Source organism: Lepisosteus platostomus, chromosome 24 (assembly GCF_059453375.1).
Source record: "Lepisosteus platostomus isolate fLepPlt1 chromosome 24, fLepPlt1.hap1, whole genome shotgun sequence".
Classification (NCBI taxonomy): Eukaryota; Metazoa; Chordata; class Actinopteri; order Semionotiformes; family Lepisosteidae; genus Lepisosteus; species Lepisosteus platostomus.
In genome coordinates, this window is record NC_142634.1 from 8,178,674 (window position 1) to 8,201,521 (window position 22,848).

The window sequence follows — 22,848 nt, forward strand, 5'->3', positions numbered from 1 at the left end:
CCTACAGGGTCATATGAGGCAGATGGGTAAAAAGAGACATTAAGCAACAACAGTGGTGATGCTGCAGCTATGAAAGCTGTTAAAGATGATAAAAAAACAACACTGAATGTTCTACACATTTCTCGTATTTAAAAACAAATATAGATAAAGATATTTTTAGAAAAAAATAGCAGTTCAGCTTTTGGGGGAGACCCTGTAATTGCACACGGACTTGTTCAAGACCCATTAGCGGCAGATTTAGTGTCACTGCCCAGTGAGCATCTGTCTGCTCATTGTGTCAGTTAAAATGAGTGATTGTTATGAAGTCAGTCTGAAGAACTGCTGAAGAGAATCAGTTACATTCTCTCTTCTTTCCCCACCAGTAATTTATAGGTAAGCACCTAGCATCCATAACAAGCATTTGACATCCTTCTTCTCCTTCGCTTGGAAATTAGATTCCTTTAATGTCCTCTCCTCTGGGAACAACAGATTACAGCAAAGATGGCCAAAACACTTATTATGCTATTGCAGAGCTGCAAAACTAGCATCCCAGCATGTTAGACAAACAGCATTCATGTCACAAGAGTTGTTACTTTAATAGATCATGGTCCAAAGTTTTATAATTGGCCAAATTCAGTATTGGGGAAATATTTGACAGATGACATTTAATGTAGGCAAGCACAAGGTGTTGCATGCAGTTAGCAAAAATGCAAGCTATAAATATAAAATAGTGAAACACCAAGTATGAAGAGGCTACTTATAAAAAAAGACTTTGGTGTTCATGTAGATAGTTATTTTTTAGACATAGGGAAGTGATCAAAAGGCAAACATAATGTTGATATATATATATAGTTAAAAGTGTACAACTTATTTGAAGGGGCACTACATTAAAGTTGTACAATACATGAACTCATTTAGACTGTTTTGGAGCTATTTTGGTCACTACAATACACAGAAAGATTGCTGCTTTGGAATCAGTCCAGAGAACAGTGACCAGATACACTATTGGGATCAAAGGAATGTGCTACACTGACAGGCTAAAACAAGTTAATCTTTTTAGCCTTTTTAGAAGACTACCAGGAGAATTGGCCCAAGTATTCAAAATTTCATATGCACTGCCTAGTCATCCCAATGGACTTCTTAAGAATGAATAGTGAAACACGCATACCTCAGGACACAAGTGAAAACTATGTGGAAGCGTATTGAAAACTGAGAACAGGGAGCAAAAGGTTGTGAAAGTCTGAACAAGCTACCTAGCCACAGGTGATACCATGGCTTCTTTCAGGAAATGACTGGATAAGATATTCAGACCAATTAGCTCCTAAAAAACCAAATGACCCAGATGAGCTGAATGGCCCCTGATTTGTAAAAAATCTTGCACAATAATGTTTTTAGGTAACTATAAATAACTATGGCATCAGCATACAGGTGAGTTCAACAATAGCAGAGTCCAAAGGAGTTTAAGTATATTTTTCATGTGTTCTTAGATAAAGTCATTTAAAACAGACATAATACTCTAGTGGGTACAAAGATGGTCACCTCATCTTACAAAATATAAATGGGATAATTGAAGCATCTCAGACTATCTCCAGCAATCAGATAATTGTTATCTGGATAACGATTTTGAAACATCAACCATGTCTTCACCAAGTATGTGTTATACCTCAAAGTCAAAGACATGATTTTTTTATTTTTTAAATGCATGCTCATGTGCAAGAGAGAAGCACTCCATTTGTTGAATATTTATGAAAATACCTGTGATTTACAACTACTGTTTAGGATGTTATACTACCTCTGAAGTCCTCATAATTACAAGGTTCAAGGCTTAGGGTTGCCAGTGGGTTTTGTGCTCACAATACTTAGGAAGGAGAAGAAACAACAGAGAAATGCTTAAGATTTAACATAATTACCTTAATAATACCCAAGCTCCTTGATTCTGGCAGGTAGGTATGTCCCTATAGGTTGCAGTTTATATAATAATCCCTTCTGCTCCTCACATAACACAGAGTGAAAAATTATTCTACAAATCAAATAATGTCCAAAAATGATTTGCCTTTTGTGAATACTTTTTAGAACATAGCTGAGATACTGTACTTATAAGCACTGTGCAGAAACCTGAGGCTATACATGCTGCATCCACATACAAAATAATTATAAATAATATTTAATAAACTCGTATTAATAATTCTACAGTTATACCACAGTTTAACAGATTATCTCTTTTTCACGGTGTAAAAAAACAGTACTCTTTTTATAGTGCAAATACAAAGATGTAAGGGTGAAGGAAAAAAGTGAACAAACTCTCTTAAAAAGTAAATAATGACACCAGAGCTTGGTATCTTGCTGGCTGCCTTGAATAAGTTAATGAGAAACGACACGTGAAACATCAAATCGAAAGAGTAAGGCTACAGGTCTCACCTGTTGGGGTCAATTTGCAATCTGGTTGGGGTGTCTCTGAGAAGGAGCTGGATTATATAATACCCCTGGGTGTGCAGTGCTATCATTCCTCTCAAAAGAACACTCTCCAGAAAAAGCTCCCTCCAGGACTGCACAATAGAGAGAATCTCCCTTCAGATTTGAGAGAAATCTCAGAGAAGGTCATGAGTTGAATTTTAATGGACTGAACACTCAGAAGTGGGGATTTTCCATTAAGCTCTCTGTAGAGACAAACAAAACACCACTCAAAGCTGTCCACACTTTAGATAGATAGATCAGAATGCATATATTGTTATACTGACACATCTAAACACACTTTCCATTTATATAGTGCATAGAATTTAACATCAGCATCTATTTTAAGATTTTTGTTCTTTAAAACATATACAATCACCAACTGTTTTTTTCTTCGTAATTGCCAATTGCATTTTCACATCTTGGCTCATGGCCACAACACCTCCCCTGGGTTGGAAGAATGGAGCCTTTTTGAGACGCCTTGGACCCTCCTTTATCCTTTGGGTGTCTTTTGACACAATGCGAGATCTGCAGCAGCACGCAAGAGGACAGCTTCAACTAGAGGAGACGTTTCTCTTTTACTGACACTACCACAAGCTGTAAGCACCCAGGAAGTCATAAGAGTCTGTGTTCCACTGGGAGGCAACAAGATCCAGCCATTGCCAACCAATCCCAACACTACAACCGGTAATACTGAGACTCCGGCTGGTTAGTGACCTGACCCTGGCTCAAAAGTGTGACTTCTGGATCACAGAGCTCAACCTGAACTTTGAGTGAACACCTTTTGCAGCACAGCCATTCTGAAGCCACCTTAATATTGTTAGAAACTGTATCTTGGATATTTAGAGACACCCCATAAGGTAGAGAAAGATGTATTTGATTTGCAAAACAGTCCATATGCTTCAACCTTGCAATTCCCCCCACTCAGCTTAAATGAAAGTTCTTAACTGAAGTTCAAGAGGGATAAGGACAGATAAAGCCAATGTCAACCAGCTGTTTTAATTCTCATTCATTACCGACTTTCACTATACGTATCTTTCACACACCTCTTCTCATCTTTTTGTTGCATTCATGCTACATTTGGACCATGCTCCAGATGGCAAAGAATGAAAGAGAAAAAGATGCCACTTGCCTCTTATCTGCTTCATACATTTCTCATTTATACATGGTCCAACTTCCAAACTACAAAAAACTACATTTCTAAAATAAATGAGATACTCGTCTCTCATTTTCTGTTGCGCATAATTCACCATTGCCGTTCTCCTTTGAATTGAATAAATCAAAACATTTAAGCTAAACTTCATTAAAATAAAAGCATTCCCTTCAAAAAGGAATGCATCATTTTTTCCCCATAACCAGCAAGCAGTTAGATGGCATTATCAAAAAAGCCCCTGTTCTTGCTGCCCCTACTGCTGAGCTTCCATTGAAACTTGTCTACCTGTGTGCTTCTCTTTACATGCCCTCGTTAAAGTCTAGCTTTGTTTTTTCCCCCCGTAAGTTGTCTACTATCCCTGCTACTTCCGTCGTTTCCTGCTGTCTTTTGACGTCCTCATCCTCCTGTACATCAGTTCAGTCTTTCTCCTGCCTCTCTTCTGCTTTTATCCCCCACATCCAACGTGGCTCAATCGCAGCAGCTTTGGTGCCTTCGACCCCAGGTTCCTAACTGTCAGCCCCTGCTCCTCTTGACATCCTCTCCTAAGTCCCAAGTCTGTCCAGTGTCCTACCTCTAGCTTAGTTAGCCATGTCCTATAGTTAGCCATGTCCACCCTTTCCCCTGCCACTATCCTTGGCATCAAACACAGCCCAAGGTGCCACCCACTGAGGCCCCAGCTGGTCCATCGGCCCCAGCCATAGGGATGTCTGGCGTCCTACCTCCAGCTTAGCCAGCAGGTATCCTACAGCTTTAATATCTGCCTTCTCTTTTTAATGGCATGTCCGGATTGCCACACTGTGCCTTGCATGCTCCTTTTGTCCCTGTTTTTGCATCTGTGGTTCTGGGGCTTCTTTCTTTTTGGGGGTGTTCCTAGCTCTGTGGTCAGGAGGGCTACCCCATAACACCGAGTGGGTTAAGCAAAAACATAAATACTCAATAAACAATCACAAAGCATATGATTTTTGGATGTTGTTAATCTTTGTGAAATAGCTGATTTAGTTAAGTGAAGCACTCCAGATTTTATGTCTATTGATTATGCTAACTACAAAAAAATAACATTGATTTGTTCTAGCAAACCCAGTATTGAAACTAGAGGAATGTAATATTTTTGAAGCTGTGAAAACAAATGATAAGTTTATCATGTCATATATTGTTAACGTCTCTGTTCATTTGCTTTCTTTCAACTGTTATCAAAACTTTGCATTTTCATAGCTAGTACACTGTTGCCTGTTGTTCTGTGTCTATTTTTCTTACTGTCACAGATAAATAGGATATTCAGAAGGAACTCTACAGAACTGTTTTCATAGGGATGTGAATAAAAAAAACTTTTTATCTCTAAATAAAAAACGAAAACTGCTTAGTTCTCAGCCCATTGTTTAAAATAATTTCTGCTAGTAATAACATTTTGCTTCAAACGCAGGTGTAAATGAGACATTATGTGGGAAACATTGAAAAACACACTGCAGATACTATGCAAATATAGTACTAATTACCATGCACAATGCAAACATTTGCTGATAGCAATGAGCAGGAAATTAACTGATATAATTTGGCACTTACTCAAAAGCTACCACTGAGGAAGAAACACTCCCAGTTTACCATTACAGTCAATTAAACTTCACATTGAAGATAAGAGCTAGACAGTATATACAAAAGCTCAAAAAGATTAAACATTTTCCAGTCACTTTGAGGCAAAAACTGTTATGAACAAAAGCTTTATGTTTTGAAGGAGTAACAGGTGAAAGGTTTTGAAATACAAAAATTGATGAGAACAGAAAGTTGTAGAATCTGTTAGAAATTTTAAAGTTAATGACATGACTCCTCTAAACAGCCCACATTTTGACAAGCCACTCAGTTTTTTTTAAAGGAAACTAGTGCAAAATGGCAAAAATGGCAAACTCCATAATTGAATGAATCAAAACCTCTGGTTCTAAAAGATAGAGACAGGCATATTATGAATAATTCGGCAAACTGCTTAGTACAAAGTTGACAACAGCAGACAGAGCTGTGTTTGGGATTGTAACACCAGAACCTTTTAATTCAGGGAAGAGACTGTAAATCTCCATGGAGACCAGACATCTTTCAAGGTTATGCTATTAAACATGAAGGGTCCCTTAGTGCTGTTTTCCACCTGTCAAGTTGTGTTGAGCTTAGGATACCGAAACTACAAAGCTTCCTGTGAAAAGATTGACCAGGCAAAGGGAGCTACATGACAACGGAGGTAGGCAGCCATCTTGGTCAAGTCCTATGATGGTAATCAATAACAATCATATTCTCAAAGTGCCTGTGACAGGGAACATGATCACAATTTCTATTAATGCAAAATGAAATAAATATGTCTGCTAAATATGTTATATTTAGCTTTTCTGCCATTTTGTTTCAATGCAGAATTTTAAGAAAGGTCAAGACATTGAAGTGACAGACTGAAATCCCTTTGTTCCTACAGCTGACAACTGAAGACTTGGAATGTTATTAAGCATGGACGTTAAATCGATTTTTTTTCTTCTGCATTTTCTTAATAAGTACATCAACTCCAGTTTAGAAAATATATTCTTTAAGACAATGCACAGTACACTATCAGAAGCAGACATTCTGAAAATTTCAGAACACATTCTAGTGGATCACAGATTTAGACACAAACTACAGATTAGACTAAAAACTAAAAGAATTATAATTAGCACAATAATACACAATAAAGCTAAAATGTTTACTTTACTAGTCTATAGAACTTTTTTAATACTGGGCCTGGAAAGAAATTAGACCACCTTAGTCCTTGCATTTGAGATGGCTACTGTTTCAAGCAGTTCATTTTCAAAGTTTCTATTGTGTTTAATAATTTAAATTCCATTCAGAGGCAGTCTTCGTGATGACTAGCAGTCACTTTGAAATTAGATCAAAGTAATTAAATAAGAAGCTAAAACCCGATAAGAATTATGTTAGAGAAGAAATGCTGAAGTCCCAGTAGACGAGAAGATTCCTTTCCTAAACAACACCTCTGCTCAATCTCAATTTAAATAGCATTAATGAGTTGCTATTAGTTCCACAGTGTATCCTTATCAGAATTCTGCTTTACCTAGTAATGTAAAGGCTCTTATTCTTTTAATTAATCAATTTGAAACCACATTTCCCATGATTAGGTAGCATGTCAGGTACAAACATATTTTCTCTAGCATTTTTCTCTAATGGAAACAATAGTGAAAATGTTTTTTTTAATATTTCAACCACATACTTACAAAATTCTCAATAACTGTATATATTAGTTATTAACTAATAACTTAGATAACTGGTGTGACATAATTGGAGATAATTAATAAATCTAATGCCATTGGTTTTATTGTACTTCTTTAGTCAAGGTCTTGAAAGATATTTTCCTTTTCTCTGTGATCTGTTAAAATGCAATACCTTTTTAGTTTTCAGTACTCCCCAAGAAGAGCATATCCACCAAGTTTATAATGTGTACCATACGTTTGAATATGTTCTTTTTTGGTCAGACATTATATTTTTAATTTCACACTCTCTGATGCTTTCAATCAGATAAAATTGAAGTTAGATCCTGTATTTACCCAAGATTTCAAAATTATGAAGTAGATAACAGATTTTTTATAAAAGTAAAAATGGTCACATTTATTAAAACTGTGTGCACTTAAATTTTCCATGAAAACTCTTGTAATTCCTTTCAAGGGAAAGTATATTAATATTTTATTTTAATACTTCCCATGGATATTAGAGTATATTACATATCTAAAGGTTAATAAGAATAAAGGAGATCTCTTTGAAAATTAACACATTTTGAAGCTTAAATCCTCGTTTGTTTACAAGTAGGAGCATAAACAAGATGTCACTGTATCTTACAGTTTCGTAGCCACAGTGTTATCATTTCAGCAAGCTGGTGTATATGACTTTTAACTCAGACGAAGGTCATCATAAACGATTTTCCCTTGTAACAGAACTCACCAAAGCCTCCTTCTGGGAGCACTAAAATATTCAATTATTGTGGAACTGCAAGTGTAATTAAAATGTCTTTAGAATAATCGTAACATTTCTCACCTGCTCATACAGCATAGAAGGCTGTATTTGCCTTTCCTTTTGTAAGTGAAGTAATTATTGGGTAATGATTAGAATTGAAGATGTTTACAAGTTGATCCTGAGCTCTAAAATTTTCTGACATATGTTTTCTAACAACAAAATACCTCTTTTCTTCTGAATGCTTTTTTGACATTTTTTCAAACCTTTCTTGTGGCTTCTGACAGAGCCATTAGAAATGTGTTCAAATTCCCTTACATCAAATAAATGAGGTTATAGGTTCTAAATGTTTCCTGAAGCTGCCTTTGCAATACTGTCACATCTGTTTGAAGCTTCATAACTGCGTCCTAATTTCAGAAGTATGATAATTATATATATATGAGGCAATACTAAAATATACATTAAGTGTATTAATGTAACATTGGCTGGGTCACAAGTCCACACAATTTCTTTACAAACAAGAACTAGGAACATTTCATTTTCCTTGCTGACATCTATGACAGCCAGGCAGATTAAAAGGAGAATAAAAACACACAAACTACTAGCAAAAAATACTACTACCTATCACCCAGAGGTAAATAAAAAGAACACCAGAGAGAGAAAGAGGTTTAGACTGAAGGCTTGAGTTAAGCAATTCAAAAATACTGTGAGTGAAAGAAAAGGAGGTATAATTATAGAGAGAGATTACAGAAGAAACAAAGCTTCCTGTTTTTTTTAACAAGCATTCAAGTATTGAAGGTCTCTACCCTTTAAGCATAATACTACGTGACACTTGTCAGCAGGTGGTGAGTCATCTTTTACAGAGAGTGCTGGACTCTCTTCTTCCTTTACACAGCAGAGGGCACCTCGGTGGGGGGCAGCAGGCAGGATTCACATTATTAGTCAAAGGCTGGAGGAAGAGCTCTGGCACCAAGGCCCTTGAAGTCCTGTACGCCTTAACTGCAAAGTCATCTGCCTTAATGACCGCCGTTGTCAATGGCTGTTTACGAAGGTGAGATGTGGTTCAATGGCCACCAACTGGCGCTGTCTGAGACCACCTGGAGATCCAGCCAGGTAACAACGCCACCCGAATGCTGATACCTGTCTTTCACTCTGGTACAGTAGGTGTTGCGGTTGCCGCAAAAATAGCTTTGTCTGCTTCTGAATGCGCAATCCTTATGTAACACAGCACCTTCCTGTGCATTAAAGGCTTCCAGGTGAGATAGAACACCTGCTGACCAAAAGGCACCTGGGGAAATTGCGCATGTGAAATGGTTCAGTGCAACAGACTTGGAGTGGAACATTTGTCACATGCTAATGGCAATGGGGGCACTGTACATAATGAAGGGATTCAGTGGGGTCCAGAATTTACTATTCTGAACTGCACTATTTTTGAAAAAAAACAACAACAACAACAATAAGGTCTTGGTTGTGTACCATCGCTTTCTGGCTCAGACGTTGCTTCCACATGTCAAGTTTCTTCTTTTTCCTTCCAAGGTGATTGTGATCTCAATGAGACATATGGTTGAGGAAAACCAATTAAACTGCTTCAACACCCTTCAAAATGAGCAGAATGACAAGAAGGCACTAACATTACAGGTGAAAGATAAAAATCCATGTTTGACGGAACAAAACCAATTCAAATGGATGATATTTATTTAATTGACAAATAAAGCACCATTATAAAGTTAGCAGGAAATACTGCCATATATTTTTAGGAAACCAGTTAGAGCTCATATACATACAAAAGAATATGGTATCAGATTCTTGCTGACACTGTACAAGCAAGGTTTCTTCAGAAGTAAAGAGGGAAGCTATTAATTCAGCATTGGTTTTTAAGATGGAAACATTTTCATGGGCATAGGATAGAACACTAAAGAAAGATATAGTAAATATATGAAGGGATATTAAATGGGCAAGAAATTAAAGATCAAAGAGCAAGGAGCATAAAAATGGGAATTTAATGGCAACACACACTCAGTTCTTAGCTCACTCTGAAAAAGCTTGGCCACTGTCGATTTCCAAGATTCATTTTCATGTTTAGTATTTACTGTACTTGTGGTTTTATATTTGCTGTTATATACCATCGGCTTGGCTGTGTTTGAAAAACGTTTTTCCATCCACAGTCTTATTGCATTCATGCTGATATTTTGCAAACAACAAATACTCAGGATGACATTGTGGGTTTAATTTTCATCTATTCATTTCCATTCCGAAATCTTTGACAATCTATGAGAGCTGTATGCCACAATCACTGTATGCTTCTTTTGCCATCTGCAAAATTTCACATATTTTAATCTAGGATTGCATGTGCATATGTTCTCTTTTTCCAAAGAAAAATAGGAAGAAAGAAAGAACAGCAGTGAATAAGTACAGTTTAAGACTTCCACCTGGGACACTGCCTGTTGCAATATGGTAGCATCTGTAGTACAGAAATTCATACAACAGTAATCCTGCACACACTTCAGCACAGCCTCCACTACAATCTGTGGGATTCCTGTAAAAACGTAAAATCATGGTTCTGTTTGCCTTATTCATACACTGTATAAACTGGAAAACCTCCCTCGAACATGGTGATATTGAACTACGGAGGTTGGGGACCATTAATATTCAAGGCCACAAGTGAAAAATAAGTTGGGATGGGACTAATTCAATTACCCTCAGTGGAGTTTGTCCTTCCAGTGTGTGACAGAGCTATTAAGAGGAGTGTAGCTGAGTTGGTTCTGTGACCACAGCTTCTCCATCAGAGCAAACGTGATCTGGCAAGGTGAATGAAGATGAAAATCTATTTGTTTCTTCCAGTTTCATATCAAAAGATATCACACATGAAGGACATACAAGACAAGTATTGTATTATTTATACAGTAAAAAAATGACAGCACATCCTAGCTTTTAATTAGGTGCTGGAATGTTTATACTCTTACCTTCAATTAGGCAATGGGATGTTAATACTCAGGTTAAAGGTCTGCACAAGAACCTAGTACTTGTCTCTCATCATTCTCTTTTAATAAGTGAAGTTTACCCTTGTTAAAGAACACATGATGGATTCTAGCAGTCCAAATGTTTCCCGTAATAATTAATTATAGTATACCAGCAAGAAGTTCTACAAATCAAAAATAAAATTATGCCCAAGTGATACATTTTCCTTTTTTGTTCCAAAGTAAATCAAGTCAAAAGCTCTTAATTTGGATTAATAGCAGTTATACACAATGCAATAAAAATTAAACATTTGCACAGCTATTGACAACTAGATACAACAAAGCTCACCAAAGTCCAACTGAGCAGAAAGAGGATTTTAATTGCCCAAGGCGTTCTTGGCTGAAAGGAGTGGAATCAGCTGTTCCATTTCTACTTTTAATCATAATTATACCTGTTTTATCTTATTTTTCACAGATGAAAGAATGTGTAAATACATATTCATGAAGAGTTGAATGCAAACTAATTGTGATTAAAGTTCTATACACCTGAGAGGCAGAATCCCAGTCCTATCATGCAGATTGCTTACACGGGATAATGTAAAGATTTTACTTATCATTTGTACCTACACAGCCAATGTAACTATAACAAAGCAGGGCCCAGTTCCCTTCAGAAAAGGCAGCCTGAACAAAAACAACTTAACCAGCTCAAATAAGTATTTCAATAACACATTTTCTTCACAGAGCATAAATAATGATCATTTCAGTAAAAACATAAACAAAAAACACAATAAATGAACATTTATCCTGGAACTGAGTGTGTCTTAAACATGAAGGCTATCATCAGAGGAATATATCCTGAATAGCAAGCTTTAACAGTGTGAAATTAGGCTGGATTCTTAACCACAATACAAATCCATTCTTTGTAAATATGCCTTGTAATGTTTATTTGCATGGATTCAGTTGGTATGCATGTGCAAGATTATCACTGCAGGTTTGATCAGAGCTGCTGGTTTAACAGTCATACTCCATAACACATGCAGATTTTAAAGTAATGCTTTGGCCCCTCTTGGGAGCCCTTTCCATTAACTTTACTTCCATTTGCCTCAGTACATGCTGCGAGCTAAGCTTTAACAATAGCACCATTTAGAAAGAGGTGGAGGCAATTACTTTCCATTAAAAACAAAACACCTTTTCATTAAAGCAGCTCCCTTGCATCCCAAATTGGAATGCAAATAGGGACAAAACAGGAAGACCCAAGCCAGGAATGAACACCGATTGCCATGAATGTGACCAACACAATATAGTGAGCCTTGAAAGAGAAACCACTCTGCAAAAATCGTAAAAATTTAAATATATTAAAGTGTATCCTGGCACAAGAATTGGTCAAATTTATTTAAAAAACGATTCTTGCCAAATATTACATACAGTATTATTTTCTTGTTCACAGAGTTAAATACTACTTTATTATCATAGGGTGTATTTTCCATAACACTTAGTGGTGTTTTAACCTCGGTACTTAAAAAACGTAATTATCTGAAACTACTATTATTATTTTATAATTTTATTATTTTGGTCATTGCTCTTGCTTTGCTTTCTTGTTACTATTCCTTTCCAGATGTGTGAGCACTTCCTGAAACTTACTATTATTAGTTTTAACAGCACGATTACAATTATTAGATTTTATAGTAGACTTTGCAATTAGTTGTACGGTGTGGACTCCTTTTAACATGTGGGTGTTCATCATCTTTGGATCCAACATGACACTTCTTGATTACTACCTTAAAAAGCACAATGAAACATTTTATTGCTCAAATTCTTCAGGCAATTGCCTTTTATGACTGACAGGTGAGCAAGTCAAAGCTTCAGGGTTTGGTGGCTAAAGAAATTGGAAAAGAGAAGCTGACATACAATAGGAGGAAAAGTTTAATTTGTGCCTTCTGAGGCAAAAAAGGTACCCCTGAGCTCTGCTGCTCTACTCTTTTAATGCTTTTATTGAGACCGTATGCAAATGCAATTAGGGGCTTTCACAGACTGCAATGGACACATTTTAGAGATTTTGATCGCTTTGATCTATGCATCTGTGAATATTCATTTATTTATTTTGCATATTTCACACCAGAATAAGATATACTGTATTAGTCAAAATAATGGTGCAGACAACTTATTGAGAAAGACACTATCTGATATACAGTATACTAATGAACAAAAGAAAGGTGTACTCAGGTTAAATGGATTTATTTAAACATTTCAAACAATATCACAGAAAATCTGAATGAAAATATAGACTAAGAATAATTAAATTTTCAGCATGAAATGTGATATACTGTCAAATTACAAACTTACTGACCTGAGCATTAATGCTATCCTGGCAGCTCTGAACCATTGCCCTGATCAGCCTTGGTTGCAGTTGGACGTTCTGACAGTTCCTGTTTTACTGCAGCTAGTTGGGAAAGGATGGCCTATTGTGGTTGTCTCCTGATGATGACATTTCTGAGTTGGTGCCAGAGGTGTTCATTCAGGTCAGGAGAAAGTTTGCCATAGTGTAACCTCTGCATTGTTTTCTTGATGTCTTGCCATTGTAATCCTGGCACTGTATGTTTTCCATTGTCCTGTTGGATAGTTGACAGGATTTCATCAAGGTATCACTTAATCGTCACTAAAGGCCATCTTTTATTAAGGGAGATTCTTGCCCTACACTTTTGAACGATGTAATTGTAATACAAAAACAATACAACCATAATACAACATCTCCACACATTGTCTTCTGTCATTTCTGCTATGAGAAAAACAGCTTTTTTGAATAAAACATTGTAACATTCTCTGCTGCCAGCTCAGATGTCCTCTGGTCCACTGAAGACAGCAATTAAATCTCTCAGCTAAAATACAATATGTTATCACTGAAATGTTTCTATGCAAGCAGGCCATTTTCTTGTAGAAGGAGTGCTACTATATTCTGCTGACGCATTGGTCATTTCTCCACACAAATTCTGACCTTGAAGCCATCAGAGTCGGAAAATGATTATGCATTCCAGGACATGGTCTGTCTCTAACAGCACGTTTTGTAGTTTTTCTTTTCTTGTCTGCTGATTCTTGTATTAGAAAATCCCCTTCTTTAGGTAGCTTCTGATACAGAGAGGCCATCTTCAATCATACCAATAGCAACCAATCTTTACTACTAAAGGGGAATGGTTGTATCTTTCTCCGTTTTTGGATTAATTAAAATCATGCCTTTGGAAATGGACATTAATACAGATTGTTAATCAACTCATTTTGGCACTTTGATCCTAACTCAAATACCAAACACTGAGCACCTGCTGTTTCAATCAATTCATGTCTTGAGCTTAGTATTTTGTCATCCCAAGGAACAATGCTACTCAAACAAACCTGCTCACTGTTTAGAATGTAAATAGCATTATGTATGTGTTCACTGATAGCTACTGATGTAAAATTTGAGTTTTGTTTTCATTATTTATCAGGGTATCACATTGTACAGAAAAAAGCTTTTAGAGTGGAAAGTAAAAGTTAAAGTAAAAGTTCATTCATTGAGTATGGCTGTGGAATCCACTCCTATCCAGTGTTTGAAAAATGTGTTGACTTTTTCCATTAGTTAATTAAACACAATAGCTATAAAGCCTTGTAGGGAATCTACTTATTTTTAAAACATTTTAAGCAGTTTGTCAACATTTGAAGGAAACTAAACTCTTAAAACATGAAGGATGAAAATCATGTGCTGCTTTTTACACTAGATCTGCTTCTGCAATTTAAGTAAAGAAATAAAAAGCCTGCTTAGTTATTCACTGTAGAATAATTATAAGGGAGAAATGTGATTATGTTATTTTTGATTAAGTTTGTCTGATGCATTTTGCAGTATGAAACAGTATGAAATTATGCTGTTGAGATTGTGTTTTGAATGCATAGTACATTGGGAACATGCATTAGGAACAGTTAATACTGTATATTAATTTAAAAAAATATAACTATATATAGATCTATACTGAGTTGCCATTTTGAGAACTTTTTATTCATACAGTTCCCTTTTGCAGGGTTTTTTAGATATGGCTTGATTAGATTAGATTATAGTAGACATTGTGGCTGCCTCTGATCTGATATAATTTCATACTAGTCTAAAAAATAAAAGACCACAGTAAATTGAACTTAGAGACAAGCAATAAAGATTGTCTGACACCTTTAATTAAGACTATGTTAAATGAAAATATTGTCATTTCCAAAAAAGGTCATTTAATGAATTACTGTACATTGTAACACATATTTTATCTATTTCTGTAGTTAACAGTAGCTGAACATGGCTGAAAGTTGTATCAAATACTATACCTCACAAAGATTAAATAAATAGCTTGTGAATTTCATAAACTGGATTTACATTAAAAAGAAGACCACTGGAAAGAAATAGACTGAATGAACTGTAAAACAGAAGAATGGATTGTAATTTTCCAACTTGCAATTTCCAGATACATCCAAGGATCGTTTGCTGATGGATTTGGTTTCTCTTTTTCCTTTTTGAAAAATGTTCCCGATTTCTAAAATACTGTTCATAGAGTCCCTGGAATTAAGTATAGCAAGTACAAGCTCAGCACAAAGTTACTTTTGGAATAGTAAACTCTGTGTCTCGAAAATCATTATATACATTTCACAGTTATTTGTATGTACAGTACACACAGTAGTATTTTTAGTACTGTACATACAAATAACTGTGAAATGTATATAATGATTTTCGAGACACAGAGTTTACACATTTTCTGATAACTACATCACAATGATAACTTCGTATTCATGAAGGTATGCTGTGATGGAGACCTACTAAGAGGCCCATTCCAAAGGCGTTTATGTTCTGGGTAATTTCTTATTTACTGGACTAATAAAAGTCAGACTGGAATTAGCCCTGTCTTGCAGACAAACATCAGCTATGTGTCTTAACATGTACGTGTGGGTGCTTATCAGTCATGAATACTGGGCAATACTGAAGGGGAGTTTGAAGTCTTAAGACCTATCTACCTAAAGAGAAGTGTTACATTATTTAACCTCTAAACTGATCTAGAATGAGATTCCTTTCCGTAATGACAATTCATTATTCAACAATACAACAAATGTGTACAAATAACCCAAGTTATGCATATTGATGGAAATTTCTAAGACATGTATACATTGGCATCTATCCTTTTACCTTTATATGAATATTGAAAAGGTACATAAAGCATGATCAGCAAATTGAACAGCAGATAAAATTAAAGTTCAGTATAGTCAACTACTCTACTCTGATTTTGTTTCTCTTAGTACTTAAAAAATAGGGCATACATATTATGAAAGGATCTATGTTTAGCTATGCTTTATTTACTATAAGGCAAACAAACGAAAGAAGTATGTCAAGTCTTTCTGAAGACTACAGTCCACGTTCAATATATTTATAGCAGCGTTGAAAAAGGTTTAGCAGCATCTCAGAAATGGTTCAATTCTATGGCAACATTAAGTCAAAATAATGTTCATGCAGCTATACTACCAAAACCTGAAAGTTCAGCTCTTAAATCTAATGTTACTGCAGGTATTAATAGGAGTCCAGATTCTTACCTTACGAATTCCAGTTATCAAAGTCATACTCAGACGTAAAGAATACATCCCAAAAATAGGCAGCTTACTCGTCTTTAATCTAATTCGCTTTCAAGACAATTTTCCAAATATCTGCTGCTGAATGACCTTGGCTGTTTTCGTCACCTAGCTGTAGCAACATCATCTTCCTTTACTTAAGAAGATGTACTGCCAAGTCAGATGAGTGTTTCTGAACAGTAGCTTGATTTATTCTTGGGCCAAAGTGTCTATCAAAGTACTCTTGAATTCAACCATTTTGATGTTTTTAATATATCAAAGGAAATACAAATAAAAGTGCATTTTTAACAATATCATCCAGTAAGGTGACAATTATAACCAATGGTATAAGGTCATTGTCTGAGAGCAAACCTGAGAAGGTTCCTAACTTCAAAAATCACATTTTCCTTTTATGAAGATTAGGCTTTGTACATAGAGGCCTACTGGATCTCTGTTCTTTAATATATTTAAATACCTTTTTAACAAAACTCAGTATGAACTATTTTCTTAGTTCATTTTCTTTATACTGTAAATAGAGGAGTAAGGTGTGAAAAATCCTTGCTTATGGCAAGACTGGTTAAGGGAACCTTCACACATAAAACATTTTAAAGGCTAGAAAGCTTCCTCATGTCTACTTAAAATAAAACAGTTTCAGAAAACAAAAATATACCAAATGCGGCGTGGTGGCTCTGTGGCTAATGATCTGCACCTGTCGCTGAAAGGTTGCCAGTTCGTATTTAGCAGCCGGCAGAGGAATCCTGCTCTGTTGGGCCCCTGAGCAAGGCCCTGAACCCCAACTGCTCCAGGGGCACCGTATAAATGGCTGACCCTGTACTCTGACCCCCAGCTTCTCTCCCTGTCTGTTTGTCTCATGGAGAGCAAGTTGGGGTATGTGAAAAGACAAATTCCTAATATGAGAAATTGTATATGGCCAATAAAGTGATCTTATCTTAACTCCCTCAACAAAGCAACATAACTAAACCGGCAACAACCACTCACTCAAAACTCTCTACTCCTAAACAGTCAGACACACCCTTATATGTACTAATTGAACCCCATTTGAGAATGCATTACGATTAATCAGAATCAACTTGTGATAACACCCAAGTGAAATATATTACACTTCTGAGTGCTTAATTAGTTTCTTCAAGTGGCAAGTTGTGTGTTACTTGTCTTTTCCTAGGTCAAAGTGTCACAAAGGAATGAAGTGATGTAATGACAAAAAGCTTTTCACATGCCTATTTGAAGACACAGGACTCCCATGCTATTCTTGCTAACCTTAACACATAATCCTTATTTAATTGAACTTTACTTATGATGTCAATCCCACCAAAACATGGTTATAATAGTAAGTTTTACATGTAAATGTATGGATACATAGCAAAACTGGTCCAATGTTTTAGTACATAAGTGAATTAGTTAAATCAGTAGATTAAGCTTTGCTTCAGATTTACAATGCGATGCTTTTAGACTGTTATTGGCCTTTTGTCAGATTTATTGATCCCAGCCTCCACAAGCTTTCTAACAGTACACTATTATCTGCAACACACACTATTGGAAGTACAGTCAACACTGACCTTCACATACTCTAAATAACAAGAGTTATTGCATACGTTCACCTTTAATAAAAGGATTGCCACCCCTTCAATTAGTTTCAAACAAGCAATTGAGCTTTCTGTGGGATGGATAGAAAGAAGTCAACAAGCAGGCAATGTGTTAATGTGAAAATATGCACATAGAAAGATCTATACTGAAACAATCCAGTTTTAAAATATCCCACATATCCCATGGTTTCAGATACAAGACTTGAGTTTTGCAATGCAGCTCAATGGAAATCACGTGTTATGAATCTCGAAGCACTTAAAGGTTAATTAAGATAATGAACTAGGGATAGGGATGCTAGTCAAATGAGTGATAACTTACATTTGGGCAACTGGGAGGACTTAAGAATTGCAGAAGCACATGCACTGTGTAATTCCTTCTGCAAGTAAGTCTTGCACACAATCCAGGGGAAATAAATGCCCAAATGCAATACACTATCGGTAGAAAGGATTATTTCTCTAGCACAGCAGCTGGGCTGGCACATAGGCAAATACCATTATTGTGGCATTTTAATGGTACAGACCCCCAAGTCTATAATTAATAAAAGCTTCTGCAAATAAATGCCATCACCTTGCTGCAAATCTGATTGGTCTTATTTGCATCAAAATGGCATTGGCACCACGGGGGAATATGCATTGCCTTTTACTGCACAGTTTCCCTCACAGCACAAGTTGGTATGGCTCACATTATATTTAACGTCCAATGGCGTGTGACCTTTAATGGTAATAAATGATGAAAAGCTTTTGCAACATCCTCATCTTTAGAAGAAATCAAACTGCAGGTGAGTCCTGTTTGTTTTCCTTTTACATTTTTTTTTTGCCATTTTCCCAGGTCTCTCCCATACTCATTTCATTTGTACTTTTGCTGACAAAATTCTTTCTCCAATCTAAACTATAGGCAGGGATTGTGTGCTACTGTAAGGCAACAAACCTGAGACTCTAAGGCTTCAAGAAACACAGGAGGAAGTATAACTACACTTTATATGGACATGTTATTAAAGTAGTTCTTTTACTTTTTGCAGTTGGAGCATGTTTTAATCACTCACAGAAATGAAACAGGCAACAGTGACAAGGCAAAAGTAATTGAACTATTCTGAAAGTGATTTATGTGGTATAACGCCACCTAAAGTAATAGGACCCCACCTGTTGAATTTCCTGCTAACTGTGAACGAGATATGGGAAATTTACCATACTGTGCAGAGAGCTTCTTTTTCATTCAAAGTCTAACAGCTGAACAGAAGAAAAGGAAAAACCATAAAAAGCTCTTTATAAATGCCAAGCATGCTTTCAGATTGAAAGTTGATGGCCAAGGAAATCCACTGACAGCTGGTACTGAGAAAAAAAAAGTCTCAGGGCACAGATTTATCTGCAATTCCTTGGGTATCTGCTGATTTCAAGGCAATGACAGCACCTGAAGAAATGAAATAACACAGAGTGCCAAGGGGAAGGAGCACTCATCTGTCAGTCTGGCACCCATGCTGGCAACCCCTGTAGTTTGTCCAAAGTCTGCCTTTCTCTTTTCACTGGTGCGGGCATAGGATGACAAGAAAGTCTTTCTTTTAAAGATCTTCTCAGGTTTCAGCTCTTGCTTTTGATAAATGGTTCCTAAGCTCCAGTTTCTCAGGGTAGCACAACACCCTGTTTTCTTGTGTCTGGAAACAATAAACTGGTGAACATCTGGAACAGAGAAACATTAAAAGTAAACTAGTTACCTTAATTGATTTTGTGCAGTTAGATCATCTCTGCAAATGTTGTAGTGGTTTCCTGTGGTCTTTTTCTTTGTTGTAATACCAGGCAGAACTAACAATCTGGAGAGATATATTATCTGTACAGTATACTCAACATGCTCAAAGTGCAACACTTTAATTTTATCTTTGTGTTCAACCAAAATAGTCTGACTTTTTTGGTCAGTGTTCATACAGGAAGCAAACACAAGAGGCTAAACAATAATTTCTTTCAAATAGTTCTTTAACTGCACTTTTACTTTTACAGAGCTGGGGGAAAATACATTATTAGACACTGTTATTGTAGTAAATGAACAGAGTTAACAGTGACCTATGAAAAAAGGTAGCACTTAACTTGGGATTTAACAACTCAACACAAGAGTGATGTCAGTAATGCCAGATTCAACTGTCCCGACAAAAGGGAAACAATGCAAATCATTAACATCAGTTCAAGAGATTCATTAATCATGAGTCAGGAAGCTGTCCTCTAAGAAGTGTTTTGCTTACAGGGCTTAACGGCTTGTGCCAGATGTCCACCAGCAGCTTATGTACTGTAGCCTTACTCTAACTACCAGAGAGGTCGAGGAATTTACTTGGCACGAGTCTGTATACATTGAAATACAACTCACTAAAATGAATAAGTCATTAAACTAATTAGCTGTTTCCCCCTGTGACTAAGGCTTTGCTGGTAATCACTTTTGCGTCTGTGAAGTATGAAGAACTGGGAAAAAAAAAACAACAGCACTCTTGGAAAACACAGACAGGTGTGGTCTTCAGATCATTAGCAGAATTCTGCATTTGTGGCAAAAATGACTTCTACAAACTTACAGTCAAAGAGTCATGGTGTCTTATTACGTGGTCTTCTATTTGAATATAAATCTTTGAAATTCTGAAAAACAAATTATTATATTAATATTATTGCTGTTAAAGAACTATTATTCACATATAGCTCAGTTTGTCACTGAGCTGAACAAGCCTCTGTTTTAGGACATTCTTAGGCAGTGCATACAAAAGGCCAGACTGAGCAAGAAATACCTGATGTTTCCTGATAAAGTAGATTTATTGCGAGATTGTGCATTCAAAGGTTATAATAATAATAATCACCAAGTGCAGGTGGCCTTGGCAGCCTTGCTGGCCATTCTTCATAGCTGATCATGAAAGAACTGTAATTGGAAGAATAATGGAGAGCATTTTTCAAGCTTCGTTGCCCAAAGGAAAAGGACCATGTTGCTTTAACCACTTATTATGTTGATTGATTTGTGGAATGATCTTCCTAGAAGTTATGGAGACTCGAAAACACAGACAAGCAGAAGCCTTGTATGAAAATAAGTCTGAAATTGTAATGGCTGAAGTCAGTGAAACAGTTGCACTGCAGTTCCCTTAAAGACACAACATTCTAAGTAAACTTAAAAATATAAACACAAAGCAAATGTTATAGATAAAGAAAAACTAGGAAAGTGAAAAGCATACTGGAATTATTTTAAATGGTTTACCATGTCTATTGTGAACCCCCTAACAGTCATGTTAATCTTATTTCTAGTCAAATTTCTAGCTCTTTCCCACCAATTGAAACTTAGTAATAAAAAAACAAAATATTCTATGCTTCAAAATTACTTTTCTGTTCCAATATACATCACCAATATGAATACTCACACTGCAGAGAGAAGATTTCATTTATATGAGGAAAAACTTTATTTCAGTACCATGGACAGGGACAGTATGTCTGCGGTATATGAGAAGAGATCGCCCTCAGTACCATGAGAATGGTCTATGACCTGACCTGTATAAGTACAGAAACCTGTTCTAGATTCTCAGTGATAATGTGGAAGTTGACAATGTCAGCCAAATAATCATCACATGTTTTTACTGCATCAAAATATTTTACCCACAGTTGAGGAGACTGAATTAAAAATCCTGAGACAAAGAATGCAATTAAGTAGATGTTTCTTTGGCTTGAAGATTGATTGATTGGTTGATTGATAGGCAGCTGAAAGCAACTTTTAACATTATCTAAACACACTCCTGTCACAAAATATCCCCAAATTGTAAGCAGAAAATATAATCTTCCATGCACATGGCATTTGTGACAGTGTCTGTGCTGTACTCCAAGCAAAATGATAGAGCTCTCCCTCGAGAATCTTAAAATAAATTTATAAGGCAGTGCATTAGTCTTTTAAAGACTCTAAATTAAAATCAAAGCATTGTCATTTTGATAAGAGCACAATACATCAGAAGGCTGAATGAAAAGTTTCTCATGTGTAGAATGACTCAGAAACGGAAGCAGTTTTGTTCAAGTGGAAAGGTCTTTATCTTAATGTTAACTAGGGCCAGTTAAAATCCCCAATGCTTCACACCAATATTGCTCCTAGGCAGTTGAAAAGAAAGCCATATCAATTACATTTCCCCCCACTGTCAACATATTTTGGCAGCAATGTATTGTAACTGTGAATTCAGAATGCACAGACGAATAAAGGAATTGCAGTAAAGAAAGATAATTAATTGGTAGTGTGTCATGGTGGCCTTGGTGCCTCACGGAGCTGTGACCTTGAGTTCAGGGTGCTATCTCCGTGGAGTTTGTGTGCTCTTCCTAGATCTTGGGGGTTTTCTCTGGATGTTCTTGTTTCCTCCCACAGCCCAAAGACATACTGTTAATTGTTTTGAGGGAAAAAGGCCCTGTTGTGGCCCATTGCTTGCCAGGATGGCCTTCCGCTTCCTCTGGACCCTGAATTGGATGAAGCGGTCAAAAAATGGATGGATGGATGGAATTTATTGGTATGTTTGAGGGATAACTGCTTTACCATATGGAAGACGAAATCAGAACCTCCCCATGATAAACCACAGGCTTGTGAAATGGTGATGTTACTGGTAGTGGTTGATAAGATATTCTGGGGAATAATGGATGTAAGCCCTGTACATGTTCCCTGTAGAGTCAATGACTGGAGGAAATTAGAATTTATTATTTCTCCATAATTCTACAAGGAGCATCAATGACACTAGGTTAATTCCCACAAATGTAAAAAATATTTAACAGTTATTAGCTGCATCATTAGAGAACGAAGTCTACATAAACAATTTAGATAAATTGTTTGTGTTTTATTTTCCTTCGACTAATTATATTCCTGTCAATTAAATACTTAAGGTATAATGTATTCCAAAGAAGTTTCAATATTCTGATGAAGATGCACCACAGTATGTTGCCAAAGCCATTTAAATGAAAGAAAATTAATATTCTTCCCTGCTGTGCATGTCACAGCTCAAAATATGTAATAAGACTACCTTCAACAGTGGGGCTTACTTACAAATGACTCCAGACATTAATGTCAGATGTAATTTTTACTAAATGGACAGAAATGTATGATGTATTCCTATTTTACATTTCGTATGAGTTGTAATCCAGTTACATTAACACCCTAACTCTTTGT